The 17,902-nt window shown below is 37.0% G+C and overlaps 1 protein-coding gene and 2 long non-coding RNA genes across 5 annotated transcripts in view; 1 reads left to right on the top strand and 2 right to left on the bottom strand.

The window, feature by feature from the left end:
* Positions 1-17,902, bottom strand: part of LOC149091982 (uncharacterized) — a 202,016-nt gene that overhangs the window by 55,174 nt on the left and 128,940 nt on the right. The window lies entirely within an intron of this gene.
* Positions 1-17,902, bottom strand: part of mthl15 (methuselah-like 15) — a 141,650-nt gene that overhangs the window by 31,484 nt on the left and 92,264 nt on the right. The window lies entirely within an intron of this gene.
* LOC149091991 (uncharacterized) lies at positions 14,358-15,158 on the top strand. Its single transcript, XR_016196441.1, has 2 exons — positions 14,358-14,785; positions 14,836-15,158. It is a non-coding gene; the product is annotated as an uncharacterized LOC149091991 (long non-coding RNA).

Genomic DNA, 17,902 nt, shown 5'->3' with positions numbered 1-17,902 from the left:
ATTAAGTAGCTGATTAAGTAAAGTGAAAAGTGCACTTGCCAATACTTTTTTCTTTTTTTGTTGCATGCTCAATTTTCGTGAGCTGCTGTTTGAGCTCACATGCATACATACATATACATAGTTGAGAGAGCAAAGAGCACCGAGAGAGAGAGAGAGCGAGCAAGGGAAACATTGAGCACAGAGGGACCTTTTGTTCAACCATCGACCATCTCGGTCGAGCGCATGAAGCAAAATGATTGTGCTTTCGAATATTTTCGTAGCCTGAACCTAAAAGTGAGGAGCCGAGCAAATACAAAGTTGTGTGGGTCGTAATATCCAAAAAAATGTGCAAAACACTTTACACTACGTGTCCGGTCGTGCCCATATGTTACTGTATTTAAACGAAAGATTTGTAACTGATCAGTGGGCGTTTCCCTCCACACAATAAGTTAAAAATTTCGGTGGGACTCGTCAAGTTCAATATGACGGTACAATTTAGCGATGTCTGCTGGAGCAGCCCAAGGACGAAGTCATAATCTTAACAAAGCCTCCCATAACTGCGGTTGGATGGTCGGACCCATCATGTGTAGATAATTCAGCAACAATTGAGAGAAGGTCTTGCTAGAGTCATCAAACACTAGTCGAAGTTTTGTGGATGCGCTGTGCGCTGTGAAATAATGCGGCTCTCTCGGAATTTGATTATCAGTTGGGCTCATGTGTCCCAAGGCCAAGTACTCTTTCATAAAGTCGATTTACATTGTCCGAATGTCTGCTTGCTTGCTCATTCTTCTTTCCAAGGCCAGAAAACATCGCTTAGCTGTGTCATAAGACGTATCAAGATAATGTTGGCTTGACTTGAATGGCAACGACACTCTGAACCGACTCGGGGTAGTTTGGCAAATAGTCTCTACAAATGACTTCTCGCACAGTTGTTGCTCTGCGGTATACAAATTCGAATTGATTGTATTTGGTTTTTCTTCCAACTCCCAGAATTTGCGAACTATAAAATCGACGAACTAGTAGGTGCATTCGATGTTCGGCAGCGACCAGATACAATCGAACCAAAGGCAGTCAATTGCAATGTCCCTTTAGTTTGCCTTCTCTTAAGATATCAAAAAAGATATCTGCACCGAGAAACAAATCAATACGTTACGGCTTGTGGAACTGAAGATAAGCTAATTGTACGTCATCAGGTACCTTGATCTCTACAGTGTGTTTTTCTGATTGATACGACGATATGGAACGTAACACACCAGAGTCAGCGCTGGTTTCTATGTCGTCCGTTCGGGATATGACTGACAATTAGCAATGCCCAAAAATTGAATCCCAGATCTTTGCTTTTTATACCCTGAACCCATTGAAAATGGGAAATCAGGGTATAATGGTTTTGTTAAAATGTATGTAACAGGCAGAAGGAGGCGTGGCAGACCCCACAAAGTATATATATTCTTGATCAGGGCGACGAGCTGAGTCGATTTAGCCCTGTCCGTCTGTCTGTCCGTCCGTCCGTCCGTCCGTATGTTTGAACGCGTCGATTTCAGAAGATATAAGAGCTAGAGACTTCAACTTTTTTTTAAAATGTCCGTAAATACAGCGCGCATATCGAGTTTATCACTAAAAAACGATAACTCATTCCGATATTTTTTATCGATAAAAAACCTTATCGAAGATCACTTAAAAAATTATATCTCCTACATCTTTCAAGCTAGAGTCTCCAAATTTAAAATGTATATTAAGATTCATTTTATACGACTTCGGTTTTTGTTAAAAATTTACCCCCCACCCCTAAGTCCACCCCCTCACCCGCATCTTTGTAAAAGTCGTATATCAAATACTAGAAACCTGTGCTTCGGTATACACATACATTTAAACATCATGATTACTTTGTGAAAGTTATACATACATACATATGTATGTATTTATGTAAGTAGCTGATTAACTAAAGTGACAAGTGCATATGCCAATTCTTTGTGGCACTGTGACCGTCGAATAACTCATACTCTGAACCCATCGAAAATGGGAAAACAGGGTATAATGATTTTGTGTGAAAGTATGTAACGGGCAGAAAGAATCATCGCAGACCCCATAAAGTATATATATCTTGATCAGGACGACGAGCTGAGCTGATATAGCCCTGTCCGTCTGTCCGTCCGTCCCTCTGTCTGTATGACTGCATCGATCTCAGAAGATACAAAAGCTAGAGAGTTGAAATTTTGTGTGCATACTAGTGTATAACATACGCAGTACGCGTTTGTTTTATTTTTTCGATAACTCATCCGATAATTTTTTTATCGAGAATAATCGAAAAATTTGCTTCTGTTTTTCCAGCCTCATTTGAGCACTTTTAGACCTGGAGACTTCAGATTTTCTGTGTAAATACATATAATGAATAAAAACATTTTTTAATTTACTGATTTCGCCCACAATTTGTAAAAAACTCATTTTAAATACTAGAGACTTGTGCTTTGGAATGTACATACACTTGAACATTATGATTACGTTCTAAAAATTTTATTAAGATCGTACGTCTAGAAATTAAATTATTCAACAACATTCTCATAATATTGCCCACACTGCAGCACAGCCCAAGTGCAGTTGCTGCTTACTGCGCAGTTAGCAGAGCAGGGGCGCGTGAGGGTGGATGCATATGTATGTTGTGATAAGAATATCAGCTTAGAAGGTTCAGGGTATCTCCTAGTCGAGCAGTCTCGACTAGAGTCTTATTACTTGTTTTTTATTCATTTTCACTTTAAATAAGCTCAATTTTAGAATTAACATAGGCATAGATCAATGTTTCATACAGTAATACTCTGTATGTCTCAAGTAATGCATTTATTTATTTATCGCTTGCATTAGTTGGTCATCTTTATGTTCTATGTATATTTATGTACATCCCTGATTATTCAGAAAGTCCATAATCCAACTAGAGACTTCCTTCAATTCCAATCTTGAAGAGTCCACCCAAGGGCGCCAAAAATGTCCTACGATAAAGAGTCTGGTCTGTAGAAATGGTCCAGATTACAATAGCAACTTGCGGCCTCTCCAAAACAAGAAGGTTAGTTGGCGCCAGTGGTTAAATTCCTACTGCTTTATTCAATTTAACATCAACGCAAGCGCTGCTTACACAGTAGAGAGCGCACCTATGCGCATCTAAGCGCGAGCAGCGGGAGAGTGATCGTTAGAATAGCGACACTCCCATGCTAGCTCGTACAACAACTACTCTGTATATTGGTTTAACTTCAATTTCTTAGTCTATACAATTTCAATAATAATTCAATTTCTTAACCCATCCAATTTCAATAATAATTCAGAGGGCATGTATCCAAATGCCTTAACAAGAACATTATGATAACGTTCGTATGATTACGATCTGAAAGTTAATTCATATTGTACGTCTAGAAATATAATTATTAAATAAATTTATTCTCATAATAATGCCAACACTGCAGCGCAGCCCAAGCGCAGTCGCTTGTGTATGCCTGTGTGTGTGTGCGTGTGTGTGAATGTGTGAATAATTTTTGAAATATCAGTTGCTCCTTCCGCCTGTTACATACATTACAACAAAACTGCTTGATTACGAGATCTCCTGAGCCCTTCAAAAAACTCACACACACATACACACGCACATACTCACATACACAAGCGATTGCGCTTGGGCTGCGCTGCAGTGTTGGCAGTATTATGAGAATTTATTTATTGAATAATTTAATTTCTAGACGTACAATATTAATGAAACTTTCAGAAGATAATCATAATGTTAAAATGTGTGTATATACCGAAGTCCAAGTATCTAGTATTCCAAATACTCCTTTTACAAATATAAAAGTGAGGTAAATTTTAACAAAAATCGAAATTGTGTAAAATACATCTTAATTTATACTTAAAATTTGGAAACTCTAGCTTTAAATATGTAGGAGATATAATTATATGACTGATTTTCGATAAGGTTTTTTTATCGTTAACAAAATAACGGGATGAATTATCGATTTTTAGTGATAAACTCGATATGCGCGCTATATACGGACATTTACAAAAAAAATTTAAGGCTCTTATATCTTCAGAAATCGACCCGTTCATACATGCGGACAGACGGCCTAAATCGACTCAGCTCGTCGCCCTGATCAAGAATATATATACTTTGTGACGTCTGGTACGCCTCCCTCTGCCTGCTTTATACTTCTAACAAACTATTATTTTCATTTTTAATGGGTTAAGGGTATAATAAATAACAAAAAAGTGCGTTACAGTCGAGCGTTTCCGACTGCGGAATACTCATTCACATCCCATCAGAAATGTAGTATCTAAGTTTTGCTCTACTTTTGTGGAAAATTCAGTTTTTCTCGATTTGCCTTGTCCCTATTGGACGTAGACACTTTATTTTTGGCCAGTTCATAGAACAAGCTAACAAGCGAAATCCGTAAAGAGGCGTGAGGAACCGATAAAGGAGGTTACTGGTAACTTAACTATCCAAACCTGAAGCTTCTAGCTCTCATACTTTAGGAGATAATGTAAGGTGGCTCACCTGCGACCCACCTTACATCACGCATTGTGGTGCATAAGGTTTAGGTTATAAGATGTGAAATTGAAATAGAATGAAGTTATAATTTGTTTTTTGTGGTAAGTAAGTAAGTATTTATTAAGTATAGTTAAGTGTAGTCATTAAATGAAGTCATTAAGAGTAGTCATTAAGTGTAGCCTTTAGCTTTAGAGAACGAGCAAGAATTTGAATATTGGGCGGGCTCGATCGGCAATGCAACCGTGTAGTTCAAAAGCTGTGGTGAGATTGCATTGCCGACGCCGTGGGAAAATGCGCGAAGGAGAGTGGTGAAAGCTGCAAGCGCGTTTTAGTTAATTTTGAGTGCTCGATAAGTGAAGAAGTAATTTCGGGAGTTCGACAAGTGAAACCACATTTTTAGTAGTTAATTTTGAGCAGTGAACACGTGCAGACATATTTTCGGGAGTTAGTTCGAGAATATATATCTATATTTTCGAGTGTGGATTCCAAGCGAGTGGCGAACGGAGGCGTATTTTTAAGCTGAATAAGATAAGGTGAATGTTCTTCATAATGAATTAACCATGAGCGAGAAAATAACGTGTGCCAATTGATAATTGATAGTAATCCATCTTAATAACCGACCAGTAGATTGAATGCTTCCCATTAACACCCCACAGCGTTCCCGCGCAGCCCCGACTCAGGCAATCTTAAGAGCGCCAAGCCGCGCCGATCGATTGCTACCGCCTTCCGCATTGCAAGAGCTGGCCCTGGTGAGACTTTCTTTCACCCCGGCCTCAGAAAGTAACTTTGCTTTGAAGTCTCCAGCATTTAGAAAATCACTATATCTTCAGGTTCCGATAGCCACGTCTCTTATGGGTGAAGACATATAATTATATCCTGAACCCATTGGAAATGGGCTATCAAGGTATATTGGTTTTGTGAAAAAGTATGTATCGGGAAAAAGAGGCGAAGCAGACCACACAAAGTACATATATTCTTGATCAGGGCGAAAAGGTGAGTCGATTTGGCCCTGTCCTGCCCCATTGAAAATGGGAAATCAAGGTATAATGGTTTTGTGAAAAAGTATACAAGGGGCAGAAGGAGGCGTAGCAGAGTATATAGAAATATAGTGGTCGACCAACTTAACAGTTTCGAGCTGTAGAAAAATTTGTTCTCAATGTCTAGTCTATGTCAGTGCATTAACAGAAGCATACATGGAATCAGGCAAAACCATACAAAGAATGTAATTAACATTTTATTCTGTTTATATTTTTACTCATTATTAAACCTTTACCCGCATCACTTCTTTTTACTCTCGCGTAAACAGCGACGCAACAATCGCAACATGTTTATAAGCTACGCTGAAAAAGAAACGCCGATAATGCTAGCTGTAAATAGCATTGTAATAGCATTGCTGCAAAGGGAATTGGAAACGTGAAAATAAAAGGAGAAAACTGCATATTAAATTTAAAAAATATTTTGCTTGTGTACGAATTCCATATGAATTTCTTCTCAGTGAGCGCAGCAGCTAAATTTGAAAACTCCACATCATTTGAAGGCAAAGTGTCGATTATTGAAAACAATAGAGGGGCGAAGTGTTGTTAAAAGCAAACGAAGAAAATTATCTGTACTCAAAGCTCAAAAAGCAGTGAGCACAGTTTCGCCCACAAAGCAATGGCATAATAGATTTGGACACTTAAATTTAAAAAATTTAAAGCTGCTGAACAATAAACAGCTAGTGCAAGTGTAAATGAATTGTGATACTTGTAACCAGTCCAAATTGACTGCTTTACCGTTTAATAAAAATAAATCGAAGCACATAATAAGAAAATTAATCGAAGAACAGATAATGTGCTTGAATTAGTGCGCACAGATGTATGTGGACCAATGATTGTCAATCGTTATTTAGAGACAAACAGGCAAGAAAATAAAGGCTTTACTCAGCGATAATGGCAAGGAGTATGTCAATAAACAGTTTACTGATTTTTTGACTGAACACACAAATACACACACACACATGAGCGTTAGAATGGGGCATCTACACAACAAATGCCAGAGGCCGTGTCCTACTGGAGATCTTCGCAACACTAGATGTTGCACTGCTCAACACTGGCCACGAGTTCACCTTCAGTCGAGCTGGATACGGATCTGTCATTGACATTATTTTTGTCACTTCATCCCTCTTTCGGGAAGCAACATGGACCCATTGCGATATCTATACGGGCAGCGATCATACGGCACTTCTGTGAGCCACCTGCCAGGGCGTCAACCTTGTGGAGAGAATCGTATCGGCTGGATACTTTTGATCCCGCGGCCTTTTCAGAGGCTATTTAGTCTCAATACAATAGGAGCATGTTACGTCGTAACACTGACCAAACATGTAGAGCAACGTTTTTCCACGCCGCAACATCTGTCTAGCAAGTCCCGGCCAACTTCGTATTCGCTCGGCTTGGTATTGGATGGCTCGGTTAATGAAAGATAGCACGCAATCGAAATGGTCATGTATGCGCTCTCTCTCTCTGTGGGCTCTCAAATCATGAAGCTCAGCAGCGCACAAAAATTGAAATTTCTTCGCGACGGTCCCAGCTCTTTTCTTTTGAGTGAAGAGTATACCGAAATCTTAAAATCGTTTGCGACATGCATGCAAACAAAATGTTAGCGTTTCGATATATATTTATGGGAAGGGTATGAATGCGTTGAGGCGCATAGAGAATATGATCTCGCGACGTTCATGCACACACACACTTGTAGTCCCTTGCTACATGTATGAGCATTTGTGACCTGCGTGCGTTACTCTTGCTGCTTGTGTGTGTATTTCATACACATTTTCAACCGAAAATATTATCGTAAGACACTACTAACTTTATTAAATGCTTTGCAATATATGAAATACACATGTCATATTATACTCAAGCTTTACTCATTATTGTCAATATTTTCTAATTAAGTCATAATGGCCCATTTGATAGTCACCCTACGATTCAAATCATACAAAATTTATAAACTACTAAATCCAGAGCTTGCCATCCCATACAAGCATACACATACACAAATGTATGTATGCATGTATGTGCTCACTTCACAAGGCAGACCAATGGCAAATTTTGGGCTTTACAATTTGCACAGGCTGTTGTGCAAGGAAATAATACATTTTCGCGATGAGCATGCACACACACATTTTAATCCTTGCTATGTGTATGTGCTTTTGTGTGCGTGCGTCGAGAAACTCAATTGTTTCTCAGTATTTTCGTCAATCATCAGTTACAGTCCCGTTTTATATGCATGTATGAGCCCTTATGTGTTTGTATGGGGAACTATTCTTGCTGCCTGTGGAATATTGTAAGTATGTGTGTTCATAATACGTGAGCATTGGCTTGTGCCTGCCACGGGCTTTTAATTGTGCGAGCGATTTCGAATTAAATCTGCAGAGGGGAGTGTTAAACGACCTTTTTTATTACTTTGTGTGCTTTTTATACCCTGAACTCATTGAAAATGGGAAATCAGGGTATAATGTTTTTGTGAAAAAGTATGTAACAGACAGAAGGAATCATCGCAGACCCCATAAAGTATATATATTCTTGATCAGCACGACGAGCTGAGTTGATATAGCCCTGTCCGTCTGTCCGCCCGTCCGTCCGTCCGTCTGTCCGTATGAACGCCGAGATCTCAGAAGATATAAGAGCTAGAGAATTTTGTGTGTATATTCGTGTATACCATACGCAGTACGAGTTTGCTTTATTTTTTCGATAACTCATCCGATAACTTTTTTATCGAGAATAATCGAAAAATTGATTTTGTTTTTTGAGCCTCATCGGAGTACTATTAGACGTGGAGACTTCAGATTTACTGTGTATATACATATGATGAATACAAACATTTTGTAATCAACAGATTTTGGATACCACGCCCCCTTCGCACCCAATTTGTACGAAACGTATTTCAAGTACTAGAGACTTGTGCTTTGGAATGTACACACAATTTCATAAAGATCGTGTGTTTACAAAAGAAGTTATTTACCAAGTAAATTCTCATACTATTGCCCACACTGCAGCACAGCCCAAGCGCAGTCGCTGCTTACTGCGCAGTTAGCAGAGCGCGGGCGCGTGTGAGTGGATTCATGTGTATGTATGTGTGCGTGCATAAAAGAAGTGCAGAATGATAAGCATATCAGCTTGGAGAGTTCAGGGTATCTCCTAGTCGAGCAGTCTCGACTAGAGTCTTCTTACTTGTTATACCTTGAGCCCATTGAAAATGGGAAATCAGGGTATAATGGTTTTGTTAAAAGTATGTAACAGGCAGAAGGAGGCGTGGCAGACTCCACAAAATATATATATTCTTGATCAGGGCGACGAGCTGACTTGATTTAGCCCTGTCCGTTTGTCTGTCCGTCCGTCAGTCCGTCCGTCCGTCCGTCCGTATATATGCACGCGTCGATCTCAGAAGATATAAGAGCTAGAGACTTGAAATTTTTTTTCCTAGGTCCGTGTGTATCACGCGACATATCGAGTTTATCACTAAAAATCGATAACATTTCACGATATTTTATTATCGATTAAAAGCCTTATCGAAAGCTAGTTTTTTAATTATATCTTCTACACCTTTAGAGCTAGAGCTTTCAAATTTGAAATGTATATTAAGATGCATTTTAAACTATTTCGGTTTTTGTTCAAATTTACCCCCACCCCTAAATCCATCCCCTCACCCTCATCTTTGTAAAAGGTATTTCAAGTAGTAGAGACTTCTGCTTTGGAATGTACATACATCTGAACATTATAATTAAGTACTGAAAGTTTCATTAAGATCGTACGTCTAGAAATTAAATTATTCAACAAATAAATTCGTATTATATTGCCCGCACTGCAGCGCAGCTGCAAAAACCGAAATTGTATAAAATTCATCTTAATATAGATTTTAAATTTGGAGACTCTAGCTTGAAAGACGTAGGAGATATAATTATTTTAGTGATGATAAGGTTTTTTATCGATAAAAAAATATCGGAATGAGTTATCGTTTTTTAGTGATGAACTCGATATGCGCGTGATATATACGGACATTTTAAAAAAAAGTTGAAGTCTCTAGCTCTTATATCTCTTGAAATCGACGCAATCAAACATACGGACAGACGGACGTACGGACAGACGGACAGGGCTAAATCGACTCAGCTCGTCGCCCTGATCAAGAATATATATACTTTGTGGGGTCTGCCACGCCTCCTTCTGCCTGTTACATACATTTCAACAAAATCATTATACCCTAATTTCCCATTTTCAATGGGTTCAGGGTATAAGAAGCATGTTAATGTCTTCACGACAATTAACAATTTACCTCATGTTTCTGAAAATTCAAAAGTATTATGTAGAATGCTTTTGAAAAATAATCATGTCTATAATAGTGCTGAAAGGGCAATTGCCCAAAATATTAATTTTTATTCAGCTAGGACATAGTATTATCTTAGGGATGTTCCTAATTTAAGACTCCCAAGCTCAATGTAAAAAGAGGGCTTCAGTACAATTCATCTTTTGTAATGTAATGTAATTCACGTCATATTGCTACAGATATTGAACCTGATGCTGATTTAGAAATAGAATTGTCATTAGAAGCCACGATTGCTAATATACAAAATGCTTTTAATGAAAATGCATTGCGATATTTCGCTGACTATCTTCTACACAAGCTGTTGCAAAAAACAGTATGTACAAATCTTTTAAAGAAGATGAAATGCAGTGTTCTTCTGAGTATTTAATACTCAATAAAAATTATCATTATATAAATAAACATCTTAAGTTTGAAGCCCCTTCTGACCTTTTTTGTAATATGATAAAACTGCATTTCGAAACGTTTAAGACCATTTTTGAAAAGAAACCATATATGCCACGTATCAAAGAGGAAATTGTTCTGTGCTGCATGCAAGTTATCACCACGCAACTCAGGCAAATCTTATGACAAATGTAAACAACTTTCAAATAACATAATTCCCTCTATAGTATCACGCCACTCAGCCCAGACATAAAAGCTTCTTGCACTATTCCCACAGAGTAAGCAGTTTTAGCCTCAATATAAACATAAGATCTCCCTGCGTTGTTTCCATGAGCCCATAGAGCCGGCAACCCAGCTTTGATGTAAACAAATCTTAATTTCACAATTCCGATATAAAATCACGTAAGCCAATCTTGGGAGCTTTTGAGCTTTGAGCTTTAATGAGGGAAGCTTTAGCATAAACATTAGCTGACTTGCAGCATAAGATCATATCTTGTAGTTAGTTCAATTTTGGAGTTTAATAAAAGAACACTAAGTTCACTAAATATAAAATTATTTTTTTATCAACTTGCAAAGTCAAGAAGTTAATTGGCGCCCAACGTGGGGCCTACGTTAAATAAGAAAACACATTGAAAGAATATAAAAACCTTTTAATGTAATCGTACGCCGCCGAAATTTTAAACGTGAACTAAAAAGTATAAAAAAAATTAAACCCAACAGAAACAAAAGGTTTCTGGAACTCAACCAAAAAGTGCATTAAAAAGTTTTGATAAAAGAACAAAACAATTGTGCTTACAAAAAAAACCATAACGTTAACAAAAGTTAAAGAATCGATTATTAATATATAGAATATTCAATGAACAAGGTGTAAAAGTACCAAACCAAAAACTAAAAGTAAACAACAAAAATCTGTGGCCAAACCAAAATCTAAAAGTAAACAACAAAAAACTGTGGCCAAACCAAAAACTAAAAGTAAACAACAAAAATCTGCGACCAAAAAGACGATTAAGAAGGAAGGACGACCTACCCAATTTGCTGAAACCCCCAGAAAGAAGCACTACTACGTGAGCGATCGTGAATTTTTTAAATAAGAAATAGTATTAAAAATATTGATTCATTTAAAATTGTACTAAACCTGGACGAGTTAATTGAAAATTTAGGAAAATTAAAGGTGACTACAGATAATTCAAAAATGGCTAATAATCTGACAGCAGATATTATAGCTCAACTGATAGCGACTCACACTAGAGCACTGCAAGATCAAATTTCAGAATTAAAATCCCAATTAACACTATCATCTACTAATGAACAGGAGTTTAGAGCAACAGTTATCAATGAAGCGATTCGATGCGATGAATCGTTTGATATAATTAAATCTTTACCTGAGTTCTCAGGAAGCCATAACGCGTATGTAAGCTGGCGTGAAGCAGCTTGCGGCGCTATGCGAATGTATAAAGAAGGCAGTAGAAGATACGTAGGTGCTTTAACAATACTTCGAAACAAGGTCACTGGTAGGGCAAACGATGTCCTAACCAATCATGGAACCGTACTTAACTTTGAGGCGATACTTGCTAGATTAGATTTTGCATATAGTGACAAGCGTCCGATGCATATTTTGGAACAAGAATTAAGCGTATTACGACAGGGTAACTTATCAGTTCTTGACTATTACAATCTGGTCAACAAAAAACTAACTCAGATAATAAACAAAACTATCATGACATACGGCGATAAAGCTAATTTAATTAACGAATTAAATACTAAAAATAGGGATAACGCTTTGCGAGTTTTCATTACAGGCTTTAACGGCTCATTATCCAACATTTTATTTTCTCTTAACCCAGAAAACCTTCCAAATGCTTTAGCAAAAGCTCAAGAACTAGAAGCGAATCATCAAAGAGCTAATTTCGCTTATAACCATTCCTTTAATTCGCAACAATCACATGCGAATAAAACGGAACAAACGAAGCAAAACAAATCTGATCAACCTTATAAAAAATATGATAACCGCTTGCGATTCAATCAAAGCTCGCAAAATCAGAAACATCCAAACGCTCAACCCCCTCAAGAACCGATGGATGTAGATAGATCCATTCAAATACAAAACCCATCCTTTCAACAGAATCCAAATTTGGAGCAAGCAAATAAAAGAGGATTCTCTTCACAAACAATTCAACAACCGAAAAAGGTTATGCGCGTAAATAATATTCAGGAGGATCATTTTTTAGAGGAGCAAGGGGAGACCTCCCATTCATCTATAGAATAGATAAAAAAATAAACAAACAATTAAAAGTACTAATAGATACAGGTGCTACATGTTGTTATATTAAAAAGGGAATATATGATAACCCAGAGGAGCTAGCTATTAAAAAAAGAGTAAAAACTGTAAACGGATACAGCATCATAACACACTTTCATAATATAAATATTTTTGGCAAACGTTATAGATTTTATGAAATCAGTAACCTAGAAGCTGATTTGTTAATCGGCTATAATCTATTAAAAGATATCAATGCAATAATTGACCTATCAAAAGGTTCCTTGCAGTATAATAATAAAACGGAAAAAATTAATTTAGTAAATTCAAATCTAGATAAGGAGCATTGTGCCATTCCTTATCTAAATTATGAAACTCTTAAATCCAATTCATTATTCAATGTATCTGACATAGAATCATCGTCATCAAGTGACTCTGATTGCCCCAAACTGAACTTCAAGAGAAATAAGCATAAAATGAAGAAAGCTAAAAGGAGCAGGCAACAAGAATTGTCGGTATCCTCTACAAGTACTTCTATATGCAAAGTAAACCATTCCATTGATGAAATGGTTAATCTCGCAAATCTTGAAGAACAAATCATTCAGGAAATTAAAACCAAACACTCCCAAATACAAATATCTCTTCCTTTTAGAACAGATATAAGAGGTGAAATCAGAACGGTAACAGATACTCCAATCTATAGTAAACAATACCCTTACCCGCATTCAGTTAATAACTTCGTTAATAAAGAGATTAATAGGATGCTAAACGATAATATAATAAGGCCAAGTAAAAGCCCTTATAACTCTCCAGTATGGGTTGTAGGAAAAAAGGGTTTTAATGAAGATGGCACACCAAAACACAGGTTGGTTATTGATTATAAAAAACTGAATAGCAATACAATCCCTGATAGATATCCGATGCCAGATCCCTCGGTAATACTATCTAATTTAGGTAAAGCAAAGTTCTTCTCAACTATTGATCTAGAGTCTGGTTTTCATCAGATCTTGATGAAAAACGCAGACATTGAAAAAACCGCCTTTTCCATTAATAATGGAAAATATGAATTTCTTCGCTTGCCATTTGGACTTGCGAACGCACCTAGCATTTTCCAAAGAGCAATGGACAATATTCTACGCGACAAAATTGGCAAAACTTGCCACATCTATATAGATGACATAATAGTCTTTTCAGAAAATATCGAACAACATTTCAACGACCTACGAGAAATCATTGAAATATTATTTAAAGCCAATATGAAAATATCTCTAGAAAAATCTAAATTCTTTAAAAAAGAAATCGAATTCTTAGGATATATGGTATCTCATAACACTATCGCAACCGACCCCAAAAAGATAGAAACTATTTTGAAATATCCCCCTCCCAATAACTTGAGAGAATTACGAAGCTTTCTAGGTCTAACTAATTATTACAGAAAATTCGTACAAAACTACGCAAATGCATATAGATATTTTTTATGCTCAAAAACTTTCATTCATCACTTGTATAGATGCTTATTCCAAATTCCTAGTTATTAAAGAAATCAATAACAAGTCTGATATGGCTAACAAGGTATTAAAATTGATCCAAATCTTTCCATTTGCTAAATCAATAATGCTAGATAATGAACCTAGTTTTTCATCAGCACAATTCAAATCAACAATGTCCCGTTCAGGCATAACTATTTATTATACAGACCCCAGACACAGCCTTAGTAACGGTCAAGTAGAAAGAGTTCACTCAACACTTATTGAAATTTCTCGATGCATCCAAGAAGAATTTAATATAATTAACTATTCTGAAGTCATATACCGCGCAGTTAAAGAATATAATAACACAATACAATCAACAACTGTAGTGACCGAAAATAAATAACAATTCGGGTCATAGGTATAAACACAGAATAGTGGGAACAAATAATAAAATACGATTCGGTATGTCATGAGTCACCCTACGGTCGTTGTTGTTATCTATCTTTGTTTATCATTCGCATAGCGCAAGATATACAGATCATACGATTGCACCGCAAGCACAGATTTTGATCGTACGATTGTACCGCAAGCAGACGAAGAAGAGATGATCGCGCGACTGCGCTTAGCGCCACTTAAACCAGCGTGATTAGCTAAGCTGCCGATCATAATTGAAAAGATCTTTGACGATAGCAGACGCGACGTTCAGATCATGTATTAAATTAAAAGCAAAACGTGGGTGAATTATTATACTGCACAAAAAGATTATATCCGTGGATAGTGCGAACAGCAAACCATTTAAATAAGTGTCTAGTGATTTGGCAATAGGTACGTTAAAGTATTTGTGGTTGTAATTCGCTAATTATTTAATAATTTAGGTGACCACCTTGATTTAGCTCAATAGCAAGAGCTATCACCAAAGCCCAAAGACTGCGAAAGAGTAGTTGGTTTTTTTTATGTGACTCGTGCGGTCAACGGCATGCAGCGATGAAATAAAAGACCTGACTGCGCAGCAGATTAACCTACCACGAAGACAAGATACCCTCACCGACACGGAGTCAACTCTCGACGACGTCAGTTTCATTAACGGCCAAAAGAGAGACTTCACCCACAACAACCAGAAATAAAGAAATCGGGATCTCTAAAACAACCTACCCCATGACGTAGGACAACCTCGTTTAGATCTCGGCTTTGTCCCAATACCTTAGTTAAGTAAGGACCCGACGGAAGGTAGAGCATTGCGTCAGCTGATGCGCTAATGCAGGAACACAGCGAAGGTAGCCAGAGCAGACTATGTGCTCTAAAAAGGTTTTTATAAAAAAAAAAAAAAAAAAAAAAAAAACAAGTAAGAAAGCTCTAGTCGAGACTGCTCGACTACGAGATCCTCTGAACCCTACAAGGAACTGATATTTCAATAATAATTAGCACACACACACGTACACACACACATACACACACATACAAACAAACACACGCACACACATACACATACAAACAAACACACGCATACACACACACTCACATATACAGGCGATTGCGCTTGGGTTGCGCTGCTGTGTGGCAATATTATGAGAACTTACTTGTTGAATAATTTGATTTCTAGACGTACGATCGTAATGAAACTTTCAAAACATAATTATAATGTTTAAATGTATGTGTATACCGAAGGACAAGTCTCTAGTATTTGATATACGACATTTACAAAGATGAGGGTGAGGGGATGGATTTAGGGGTGGGGGGTAAATTTTAACAAAAACCGAAATTGTATAAAATGTATCTTAATATACGTTTTAAATTTGGAGACTCTAGCTTGAAAGATGTAGGAGATATAATTTTTTAACTGATCTTCGATAAGGTTTTTTATCGATAAAAAAGTATCGGAATGAGTTATCGTTTTTTAGTGATAAACTCGATCTGCGCGTGATATATACGGACATTTTAAAAAAAAGTTGAAGTCTCTAGCTCTTATATCTTCTGAAATCGACGCGTTCATACATACGGACGGACGGACGGACGGACGGACGGACGGACGGACGGACGGACGGACGGACGGACAGACAGACGGACAGGGCTAAATCAACTCAGCTCGTCGCCCTGATCAAGAATATATATACTTTGTGGGGTCTGCCACGCCTCCTTCTGCCTGTTACATACTTTTAACAAAACCATTATACCCTGATTTCCCATTTTCAATGGGTTCAGGGTATAAAAAAAAGATAATTAGATCAAGAGACCTTTATATTTTTATGTTTTAACCCCAGCAGCTAAAATCAACATACTATCGTCATCTTGGGCCCAGGGATACAACGGTATGCAGATATATATATAAAAACAATAAAAACGCTATGTAAGTAATTGAAGGATAAGAAAACAAGAAAAATATAAAGTTCTCTAAAATCTAACGTTGATAGACTTCAACAAAAGTAAATAAGAAATATGGAAAAAACATAAACATAAACTATAATATACTTCCGTAAATGTAGTTGGGAATATTTAAATTATAATGAATTTATACGTTAATAGAATGAAAAATTATACAAGATCCAAAAATGAAGTAAGAAATGAAAGAATTATAAAATTATAATGGGAACGAAAATGTAACGCGAGTTAAAACTAAATGTTGTAGATAATAAGAAATATTGTAAACAAACATAATTAGAATATAAGAAAAGGCATTAACGCATAAGTATAGAGTAGTATTGATTAGAAAACCTTATCATCTCCCCATCATACATCTCTCTTAGAATGTCATGGTATTCTGACGATTTGATTAGTTTTTTTTTGTTTAATACTGAATTAAAATGATGGAAATGAATATGAATTCATGTTTTTTTGGTCTGTCGACTATCCATGCCAGGATCGTGTAAGGTGTAATATAGTCTTAAAGACTTGATTAGGGACAATACAACTAAAATATAGTATTGTCAAGGTAGGGAGGGTAGAGACGAGGGACGAACAACACCTACTGTCTCTCTGTCGGTCAAAGTCATGTTTAAGTTTACCATATTAATATTGCGTGTCGGCGCATTGGTCCAAATACAGTCAAATTCGAAATATAGTTTCTGAAGCGCACTATAACTAAAGTGTGTTAGGGTGCAATAGTGTAGAATAGGTGGAGAAGAACCCCGACAATCCGGCGAGCTAGATACGAGCATAGCAAGAGTGCGCGCCTCGAAGCCTTCTACACGCCATAAGCAAGCCTGTACTTAACATCCGCAGGCGACATACAGCGCTCTCGTCGAGAGAGTCGCAACTTAGTCAAACCCGTACGCTACATAACTTTAATGGCGCCCAACGTGGGGCCCGAGACAGTACACAACTTTAATCAAATACCACTGTGGGAGCATAGACAGTTTAGTTTTCAACCTTTTAGTACTGTCTGGGTTCCTAAAGCTCACCCATCAATCCATCCATACAATTCATGTTTTAGTGAACTAAAAGTCATTTATATATTTGTGCAGACAACATTCTCTTACGCTTAGGATCTTTTTCGTGGAATTAGCGATTGCAATTCATTGTTTTGGATTGGTCGACCTGAATAGACCTACAGCTTCAGAGGGTGATGATCAATAAGTATATGATTGATATTATACAAATTGTAGAATACATCTCAATTATTTTTGGAACACGGTAGATTTACTTCAATGTGAGTGCTGTCCAGTAATTGAATGTTCTGGTTAATGAAATAGAACAATTAACGATAATAGGTGTAGACCACTATGTACTAGACTGACACCATCTTATAGTTTCTGGCATGGAAAAAGACAGACATATTAGTACCCCAAACAATTTTAATCCTTAATTATTAGTTTTTAAATAGTCCAAGCAAAATGTCGGTGATCCATAGCACGGAAGATATAGCATCCGCATTGCAAACGGAAGAACCTTTTTGCTGTATGTGTAATGAAGTATTAAATAGAAAAGATCTTGTAGCAAAAACCCCAT

The sequence above is a fragment of the Drosophila navojoa genome, chromosome 3 (assembly GCF_054131105.1).
Source record: "Drosophila navojoa isolate 15081-1374.11 chromosome 3, UAZ_NAV_1.0, whole genome shotgun sequence".
Classification (NCBI taxonomy): domain Eukaryota; kingdom Metazoa; phylum Arthropoda; class Insecta; order Diptera; family Drosophilidae; genus Drosophila; species Drosophila navojoa.
The sequence above is the reverse complement of the archived record's forward strand: the minus strand, read 5'-3'. Positions and strand labels throughout refer to the sequence as shown.